The following is an 11266-nucleotide window of genomic DNA, read 5'->3' on the forward strand; positions in this document are numbered from 1 at the left end:
TGCAAAATGATAAATTCAAGTTTAATCGTATTCATACTTATATTAAATAAAAATGATTTAAATATTTCAATAAATAGTGGAAAAATGTCAGACTGGTGAAAAAAGGATAGCACACCCTCTATTAAATCCAGTTTTAGTATAAAGATACAGATATGTGTAAAGGTAAATGATAAAAAAGGAAATATTTTGCAGATACTAATCAGAGGAAGCCTAGAGGGGCAAGGTTAACATCAAACCGTGGAAGACATGAAGACAAGAAAGCATAAAGAGGGAAGGTCTACAATAACAAAGGGCTCATTCCTGAGGAAGGTAGAGCTGTTCTAAAGGAAGATGCGTCTAATAACAGAGTTGCAGAGCATATCAGCAAAACTGGACAGACCCGAAAAGGGAAACTGACAGATCAGCAGTTGTGGATGTGGAGATTTTAGGGCTTCTCCCTCAATTAATGATAGATGGGGTAATTAAATACTGATTTGACATGTTGTTTTTATAACTTTATGCCCAACCTCAGGATAATTCTCATCCTTTTCAAGTGCATGTAGAACCATTACCAAGATAGACTGTGTTCTGGATCAGAAAACAAAAATCAAGTAATTTAAATTCTACAGAATATATTCTCTGAATAGAATTCAATTAAATTAGAAATTAATAATGGATTGATGTCTTGGAAATCCCCAAATATTTGAAAATTAAATAGCATACTTCTAGATAATTATGAATAAAAAAATAGAAATCATAAGAGAAATTAATAAATATTTTACCTTAATCAAAATGAAAATCAAACTTTATGGAAGATGGCTAAAGCAATGATTAGATGTAAACAATCATTAAAAATTTACAGTAGAAAAGATGAAACATCTAACACATATTATCTAAGACAAACTTAGGAGTTAGAAAAAGAACACATGAAATCCAAAATACATTATTAAAGGAAAGAAAAAAATAAATATGAGAGAAAATCGATAAACAAAATTGTTAAGATCAATACAACCAGGAGACTGAACAATAAATTTCTTACGGGGCTGGGGATGTGGCTCAAGCAGTAGCGCTCTTGCCTGGCATGCGGGCGGCCGGGTTTGATCCTCAGCACCACATACAAACAAAGATGTTGTGTCCGCCGAAAACTAAAGAGAAAATAAATATCATAAATAAATAAATAAATTTCTTACTAGACTAACCAAGAAAAAAGAGAGATGTGTAGAAGTTTCAATATTAGATGTGAAAAAATGGAAATAATTACAGATGATAATGAAATTAAAAGGATAATAAAGGGATTTAGGAACAAGTTTGTGGTTCACGGACCTCTAAAAGTCCCCCAAGATTACCACCCCCTTGAGTCTCCTGTATAATCCTCTCCCCTCAGTTGTGGACAGGGTCTGTCAATATCATGATAGCCACTCCCATGGTCATACTGTATAATACTCTGTCTTATCACACTAGAGTGAGAAACTCTTTTGCTTGTCTTAGAGAAGTGAATTGCTGTGATCCTACAGGGTCTGGGAGAGAGTCACTTGGCAAGGAATTCCAGGTGGCCTGAGCTGAGAGCACTTCAGCTGACCAGGAACAGATGTCTCCCAATGATCACTTTGTGCCAATAAATGTGACAACTTTAATGAAATGGAGAAATTTATTGACTCAGATTATCAAACCTGACATTAAAAAAAGGACATAATCTGAATAGGACTACATCTTGTATAAAAATTAAGTTTCACAAATTGATAAGTTTCGCAAGAGACACTTAAGGCAGGTTGTTACAGCATCATTTATAAAATCTATAACAACACTTAGAAAATAAATGATATAAATTCTACATAAACTCTCTGAAAACATATGAGGAGGAAGTACATCCAAATTTATTTCATAAAACCAGATTACTCTTATACTGAAGTCAGACAAAGTTATTACAGAGAAAGAAAACTATAGACCAATATCCCACTTGATCACAGATAAACAAAAATTATTAAAAAATTATAAATTGAAAAATATACAAAAGTCATACTGTATTATAACCAAGTGAGCTTCATGTTGGGAATCAGCCATGCAAAGCTTATTTCAGGAATTTAAATTTATTCAATATTAATAAATCAATGTTATTTACTATACCAACAGATTAAAAATGAAAAATATGGGACTGAATGTGGTGGTCAGTACATGCAAGCCCAGCTATTTCAGCAGATGAGGCATAAGGATTGAAAGTTCAAGGCCAGCCTGGACAATTTAGACCGTCTCCAAAAATGGATTAAAAATTTTAAAAATAGAAATTAAATAAAGAAAAAATAAGCAACCCCATTTAAACCATATATTTGTATCAATAAATACAAACAAATCTTCTAATTTTATTCAACATACATACATGATAAAAACTCTGCAGTTAGGAATAAATCCCTTAACCTGATTTATAGCTACCTTCAGACTTTTTTTGTGTTATGTGTTGAATGTTTTCTCCCCAAGATGAGGAACAAGGCAAAGATGTCCCCACATCATTTCTATTGACATTTTACTGGAGGGCCATCGCAGAAAAATGATGCAAGAAAAACAAAAGGCACCTCAACTGAAAGGGAAGTACTAAAACTGTCTTTATGGAAGACATGTTATGTATGTAGAACACCTCCAATAATTTAATATATATACACACACACTGGATGAAATAAGTACTTTTATCAAATTGTAAATCACAATTTTGATGTATAAAAATACATCATATTTCTATGTTGTAGCAACAAACAATTGAATAATAAAAGTTTTTGTCCATATATGATTAATAAAAGTTTTTGTCCATATGTGAAGAGACCCTTTTCTAGATTTAGTGATTGTTAACAGAGAGGTTATATGAATGACTTCTTGTCCAACAATTATATATTTTGCTGGCTATATAATTTTTCTTGTATACTTGAGTATGACAGCATATATTCTTCTCCTGTTTTATCATTAAATATTTAATTGGAATATTTAGGAGAAGCTATAAAATGGGATGCTAACTAGATATATTAAATCTGACTTCTGACCTTTTTAAACAAAGTTATTCCTAAAATAACTCTCATGAATATATATTTTTTCCAACAAAGTTTTAGAAAAAAAATTTCGCTTAATTGATGTAAGAAAATTTTTATAAGTCATAAATTGATAGAATTGGCTGAGGACTAAGGGTACTGCTCTGTGAATTTTGAATTTGATACAATAAAAGAAGAATATTGAAGCAACTTATTAAAGATACAGACTACTTTTAATTGCTTATAACTCATAAATGTATGAAATTAGGAACTGCTAATATTGGGATTAGTTGCTCTTGTAAGCCAATAAAACAACTACCAAAATTTTTCACAAGTAAAAGAAATTCAAAATTTATTTTCAGTTTAAATATTAGTTCCCAATATTTATTTTCAGATTATTGCCTACACTTTCCTGACAGTTGCCACTAGAGGAAAATCTTGTTTGAACTTTCTTTCTGAAGGGAAGAAAAGAGACTTTTACAGCACAAATGCACTTATGTTATCCAAACAGTTTCAGGTATTGAACTTTGTTCCCTGTGTGAAGGTCCACCATGACCAAAGCTGTACCCACAGGGCTGACCATTCTGTATCTGCCACAGAAATAATTAGCTCATAGGCTGTAACTCAAGCATTGGTATATTTTGTCCTCTAACTTCAAAAAAGAAGTTTTAGAAATTATCTTCAAGGAAGATTAGGATAAAATATTGCATTTGTGTAGAAAATTTCCTTTTATGGAATATATTCATTGAGATGAACCATCTTCATTATGCCACTTCTAATTTATTAAAAAATAATAAATTATATTTATGGAGATGATTTTAACATTATTTTAAGAAACTGCTATACAATAAAATCAATTGTGAACACAAGAAGTCAAAGACTTTGAAGACTATGATAAAAACCAAACCGAAGTGATCCAACAAAGTAAAATCTCTGTAAAACACCCCTGTGACCAATGCTTCAGGCTATTCCCTATTTATGAGGCAATCATGCAATGGATTAAGGGATTACATCAGCTCATATTGATTTTGATAAGACCTAAGCATAAAAATTGTTGCATTGCCAAGGAGCATTGGTTCCTGTGGAATAACACAAGCCTGTGGGGAGGAGCTCAGGTTTATTCTCAGAATAAAGGAGTAAGTAGATCACTAGGCCTAACCAGATTGTATGTCTAGAACTAAGTGGAGACCTGTTTATGTATCTAGAATATAGAAGTGAGTAGGTGAAAAATGAGAGGGAGGGGCTGGGGTTTTGGTTCAGTGGTAAATCATTTGCCTAGAACATGTAGGGTGCTCAGTTTGATCCTCAGAACCATATAAAAATAAACAAATAAAATACAGGTATTGTGTCCATCTACAGCTAAAATATTTTTTAAAATGATAGGGAGGAGCTGAGATTCTGGCTCAGAGGGAGAGCGTTTGCCTCACATTCTTGAGGCTCTGGATTCGATCCTCAACACCCCATAAAAATAAAAAAAATAAAGATATTGTGTCCACCTATAACTAAAAAATATATATTTTTTTTAAAAAATGAGAGGGAAAACATTCCATATTGTCAACATTAGTTGATATTTTTAATTTTGAGGTATTCTGAATAAACAATTTGTAATTCTGAGTTTATAACCTGTTACAAATGATGTATCTAATAATTTATTTGATGCATATATTGTTAAAGATAAATCTGTTATTTAACATAATTTGCCTGTTTAGAATAATTTTGGATCATTTAATGCCTAAGAAAGAAGTATCACTTGCACTCAGGGCTCACTCATGCTCTCAGTGAAAGACAGTTTAAGAAATCTTTAAAGGTAAGAGCTGCCTGACTTTTGCAAACCAGAACAGAAACACAGGATAATCATCCACAGCAGGATTTCAACTCAATAGCTTCAGGATTTTCACAGCCACCCCGACTTTCTCCTAGTCAGGACTACCTTGACTTTTATTCTATCTCCTAAGATCCATGATTGGCCCCATTCTAAAACAGAATAGACTTTTCTAAAACACTTCCTGCTTGGCTTCCTTCCATTGTTCTCAGAGCCTTCCTCTCTACTAGTTAGCATAGAAGATCTCTCATGACAGAGGCCTGATGACCTCAACAGCCTGTCACCAGAGTCTGCACAGGCAGGTCCAGGGCTGGGCTTCTTCATGCGCAGTGAGCACCACCTTCCTGTGAGCGTTTTCTTCATATACACTCTGATTTTCAATTTCCCCAAATTTGGCTTCTGTGTCTCCTTCAAAGCAGCCTGTCTGGACATTTAACTTTAGCCCTTAGTTTGAACAGATGATAGCACTCATTTCACTGGTTGTTTTTGTGTTTCTAACCTAGTTTTCTGACTTGAACATAGGTTCCTTAGGGAGAAGAACTCTTATTCATCCTCACAGTTCCATGAATTGACATAGTAACTGGCACTATAAGCTACCCATTAAGAGTTTATTGAATAAATAAATAGATGATGCCTGATAAGAACCATATTTTGACCCAACAGTCAGGACCTTCTGTACCAACATGTGTTTTGAGTTAGGATAATCCTCATAACACCTTCCCTATTCCGGTCTTTGGAATTAAGATTCCGATGGAGGAAGGCTAGTGTATAAATATCACATTTCCTGTTTTGTCTTCAAAAGTCTTCTATCCAAAGCCAACAATGCAATCTCTCTCCTCTCCAAGCTATTTTTCAAGGCATTTGAATGTTTTATTCTTACGGTGGTAATGGGTTGTAATGAGTCATACCAGTATCTCCTCCCAGTCATATCTATAACCACTAGTAACTTACCCCCATTACAAGGAAATCCATTCTGACAAGCATCTCATTAGACACCACATTTACAAAATGCCTCCATGGATTATATGTTCTGTTGGAGATTTTAGAACAGAGATTTCATAAGGAGCTATTGAAACTGTATAAATCTCATGCCCATAATAAACTTTTCATTAGCAGTTCATTCTGTCAATTTATGCTCTTTAGTTCCCACCAACAGATATTAAAAAGAAACTACAGGGTTGGGGTTGTAGCTCAGTGGTGGAGCAGTTGCTTTGCATCCTGGGTTCAATCCTCAGCATACATAAAAGTAAATTAAAAAAAAAATAAAGGTATTGTGTCCATCTACAATCAGAAATATTTTTAAAAAAGAAAGAAAGCACAAATGTGAAGAAAAGTCACAATGAGAAAAAGTTTTGCTGTAAGGAGTTTTAATTCCATTTTAACAATTTAATGATGTTGATTTTTACTGTTTTTGTCTTTTCTGTTTTTGTGATCTTATTGTTATTTTTGATTAATTTTCTTTTATCTCATTTTTTTTGAAATCCATTGTACATAATATCCATGATTTCTTAACCTTTCTTTCTTCAAAATACATTTATAACTGACAGAAAAAGTTTTTTTAAAAGTCAAATAATGTAGCTGTTTTTTATCAAATTGTTTAAAATGATTTACTAACAAGGGGAGGATTTCTTGGAATAAAAAAATAGACCAAGGGTATAAGCCACTAATGCTTGTCTTTTCTTTGTTTGTTTCTGTTCAGTCAAGGGGAAACTACTATTTTCCTAGTCCAAACAGTCTGCATTAGTAAATCAAGAGATTTAATTATAAAGTGATGAGACTCTTCTAGGTTACAACCAATTAAAATTCCTGGTCCTCATTCCCTAAGTCACTTGCATCTTTTTTTGGCCCACAAGTATTTTAGGGAAGGAATTTGTACTTTCAATTACTTATTTTGTTATTTTTTACAGGGACATTCAGTGAGTGAGTTTTGATTTTATAGCATATCAATTTGCAAAAGATAAAGTTGTCATGCTACAAAAGTAATTTTCTCAGAGAACACTAACTTCTAAGATCCTGTAAATTTTATTCTGAGGTCAAATTCCGAAGTTAGAATTAGTGGAAAGAGCAGTACACAGATTGTTCTCTGATAAACTATAGAAATGAAGTCTGGAAGTAAGATTTTTTAATTAAGGTTATAATTTCTTACCCAAAATAAACATTGAGTGGACTTGTGAAAGAATAGGATGACTGCAGCTCTACAATTGTGATTTTCAAACTGAATTCAATTGTCAATCAATGGTACTGAAGGCATCAAAAATAATCACCACACTGGTCCATTGGCCTTAGATAAATGTTGATTCTGTTCCCTTCTGTCTCAAGATGTATATTTCATCTTTACCAGTAAATTTTCCAGCTTCAGATCTATTTTTCTTCTACCCAATTTAATAAAAGAAAAACTGATAGAAAAATTTCTTTTCCCCCAAACATCTGTGTTTATAACTTATGATAAAGCTATATGTCTTTGAAAATCAAATCTGAGCATGTGGATATAAGTTTGAGTTGTGGAAATATTTTCCATTTCCTTTTTTCTTTGTCCACAAAGACTCCTAGGAGGTTAAAGGGAGAAGGGTAAGAACATTTTGCACAGTTTCCCCCACCATATGTAATTGAAATATTGAGAGAAGTGATAACTGATGAATTCTACTAAGAAATAATAAAAATATACGAGGGTTAGAGGATTGAGACTGTAATAGACATTTAAATGTGCATAGTTATATTACTGATATTTAATTTTTAAGAAATTAAAATTTGTATTAAGGAGCACCCTCAGAACACTACCAATCTATTCAACATTAATTAAAGCAGGCACATGCTTGATTATGTCCAATTTCTAAAGATAGAAACATGGTTTTATATGCTTCTTGGCTATAAAGTGTAACCAGGCTTAACTCATGTCTGCCTTTTCCCTGATTTACCAGGTTAAAGAAGCCTCAAAGAATCTTTTTTGAACCAAATACTACAATGCTTAATGTCAAATTTTCTTATCTCAACATTATACCTTTTTATCTAAAAACCAAAATAGTATTGATATTTACATCATTAAATAACTATGATCAAATCATCCATCTCATTAATGGATTTACTATAAGAACATATATTTAGTTTTCAGGAAAACACCCATTTTAATGTTCGGAGCAGATTTTTTTTTAATACCAGTTATTGAACCCAGAGTCACTCAACCACTGAGCCACACTCCCAGCCCTCTGTATTTTGAGAGGGTCTTGCTAAATTGCTTAGGGCATCACTAAGTTGCTGCAGTTAACTTTGAACTTGTGGTTTTCCTCCCTCAGTCTCCACAGCCATGAGGAGTACAGGCATGTACCACAGAGCAGAATGTCTTAAACATGATAATGAGACGCCACTTACTACACAGTTCAGTGTACAGCTCTCACCTGAACTAGTGTCGACATTACTGATCCGAATATGGATTCATTCCCTAGATGAGGAATAAAAAAGATTACAGAGAAAACTAAAATCATCTCAAATTACCATCCCTAGGGAATCTTGATACCTTAGCCATTTTAATCTTCTTCAATAAGTAAATCCTACTATTAGAAACATTCGGAAACTAAAGGAAGGCTGGTTCTTAAAAAATGGGCTCAATATAATTTATTTCATAACTACCCATCGTTTATGGGGTTTGAAAGCTCCCAGAAATCTTATTTAAGATTTAAGGCAGGAGATTGGGATTTGAAATACGGCTAACACACTACCAAGACATGTGGATTCTACAAGTAGACCCATTTGTTTCATTGATATCAACCCCTAATGATGTCTTCAGATCTCTTTCCAGGAGACACCTGTACATTCCCTTTAATAACTATTCCTGCCAGGTCTCAGTAGTTCTGCTGGATTGACCGTCAGGCATTTCAATAGGTCGTTCTGTCTGGCTTGGTTCTTGCTGATTTGACTAGGTATTTAATAATGGTTGCCAAGATCCAGTCAACTTCTTTGATTTTCATTTGGTGGCCCTCGAGGTTGTTTCATTGTCCTCTAGAATACCATAGTGTAGATTAGATGCACTCTCATCACCACTTTGGAAACGCGTCACTTTGGGTTTCTCTATACCATGTACATAGTTTATACTATTACATGGTTTAATTTGTGCTTTGGTGGCCCCCAATATAGATCCTTTAAACATGAAGGGACCCATCCAAATATGGTGCTGGATCTTGATCTGCACCTGCACGTCACCCTGGCAGATTCAGGCTCATTTCCTGCACATGACTATCTGTTTTATGAATTCTTGGTTTCTGTCACTATCTATTCTCACTTTTGAACTATCAGGCTCTGACTGTACTGTTTTGAATCACCCAGGCTTTTCTCTGTTCATACAAATGCTAATTATACTCCTGTATTTGTTATGAGTCATAAATCTAGATCAGCAAAATGTGACTTTGTTTATTTTTTCCTCTCTACCTTACGAATTCATTTCTATCAAGTAGCAGAAAAAAATATTTATCTGGAAACTTCCAGGGAAACTCAGTAATGTCAGGGACTTTTGATTCATTTACAAGGATTTTGTTGTTGTTGTTTTGTTTTGTTTTGTTTGGTACCAGGAACTGAATCCAAGGACACTTATTCACTGAGCCAAATCCCCAGACCTTTTAATCTCTTATTTTGACATAGGGTCTCGATAAATTACCTATGGCCTCACTAAATTGCTGAAGCTAGCTTAGAATTTGCAATCCTCCTACTTCAGCTTCCCAAACCGCTGGGATTATAGGCGTGTTTTACTGCACCTGGCTTCATTTAAAGTTTAAACTAAAAAACTGGGATTTTCTCTCAAACTTTCTCACCTCCACTCCATCCTAAAAACCCATATCTTTGGGACTGTTATAGACTGCAGCAATAGGAGAATTGACGTTTTGTCATCTATATATATCATATGCTAGAACTTGTGAGATGAAAGATAATTCTGTCAGGGGTTTCTCTTGATGTCACATCTAGGCCAGGCCTCTCCAATAGGAATATAATATAAGCCATGGTTGTAATTTCAAATTTGTAGGAGACACACTAAGTCTTTGAAATCCTGTGTGCATTTTGCACTTACAGCATATCTCAATTCGGACTAGCCACATTTCAAATATGCTGGTGTTTGAAATATTGTGCAACACAGTTCTAGGCTACAGCCACTGTTCTAGATATGTGCTGGCACAATGGTTCATGATGATCTCTGAAACTCCCATCCGATATTGAAGAAAATGGGCTAATCATAGTGTTTTCAGATTGGGGACCGTCAAAGTCCAAGCTATATATAAATCACCCACATTTCCAGATAGGGAAACCAGATTCTAGAATAGCTATTCAGATTTGAAATAATCATTATAGGGAATCTTTCAGGACTCCAACTATCTGAGTTATATTTTTAGAGAAGAAAAATCGTTATGAGATGTCCAATGTTTTCCTCTTTTAGTTTCTGTGGGATCCCTGAGTCTGTACACTTATAGCCTACACAGCACAGAGAAGATACTATGATCCCCCAGACTATTATCAGAGGGTACTACATGCATCTCTTCTAGTATTAAACCCCCACGTTTAAAGGTTAATGTTCATCTCTAGCCCAGATAGAAAACCCAAGCCCAAGGGAGAGGCGGCATGGTTCATTGTAACCTATTTAGACTCTTCTTCTCCTGTTTCGGAGATCAGAGGTTTTCATGTAGGGAAATGGAGGGGACAGAGACGGGGAACAGGTGGATCATAACTTGATTTAATCAAACTTTCCTCTATTCTTCCTTTCCATACTTGTGGATCAATGCTTCTATGGTTAAAGCCCAAGATGTAAGAAATTTCTTCTCCACATTTCTCTGATTCCTCCCTTTGTCATTGCCAGTATCACATCTAATGCACAAAAGGTATGGAATTAAGGCCCTGGGTGCCTTCACTCCTATTTGGTTTCTGGGGTTTCTCAATAAGCTTCAGGGGCCTGTTTCTGGGCCCTCTGTCCCAAACCTTCTAGGCCCCTCACCCAGGAGTCTGTGGCACAGTGTTCACTCTCATCACAGGCTTAACTCTTCCACCAAGAATGGCGATAGCCACTAAGACAGAATGAGGCTTAATGGTGAACTGCTGGTAATTCACTGGAGGTAGGGAAGGAGCTACTGATGGGAGTGGACATTTTGAAGGACATTACAAGGTTGTTACGGGTCAAGTACTGTGACAGCAGATGAGAGGTTTGAAGTGTGAGATACCTTTGGGGAATCCATTTCTTTGAGGGGAAGAATGAGAAAGCAGTATTTGGCAGAGAGAAACCCCAAATTGCTGTACAGATTTGACAAGTCTTGAGGAGCCAAATAGAGAACTCTGAAGGAAATATTGCTTGTTAGAGTTGCCCTGTATGGGCCAAAATGGTCAGTTCATTATATTTCTACTTCCCTGCATGCAAACTGATCCAGGGAGGGCATAGCCCTGCATGAAGCAGCTCTGCACAGCCAAGGCAGATCATGAGGGAGAT

This window comes from Urocitellus parryii, chromosome 1 (assembly GCF_045843805.1).
Source record: "Urocitellus parryii isolate mUroPar1 chromosome 1, mUroPar1.hap1, whole genome shotgun sequence".
Taxonomy (NCBI): Eukaryota; Metazoa; Chordata; class Mammalia; order Rodentia; family Sciuridae; genus Urocitellus; species Urocitellus parryii.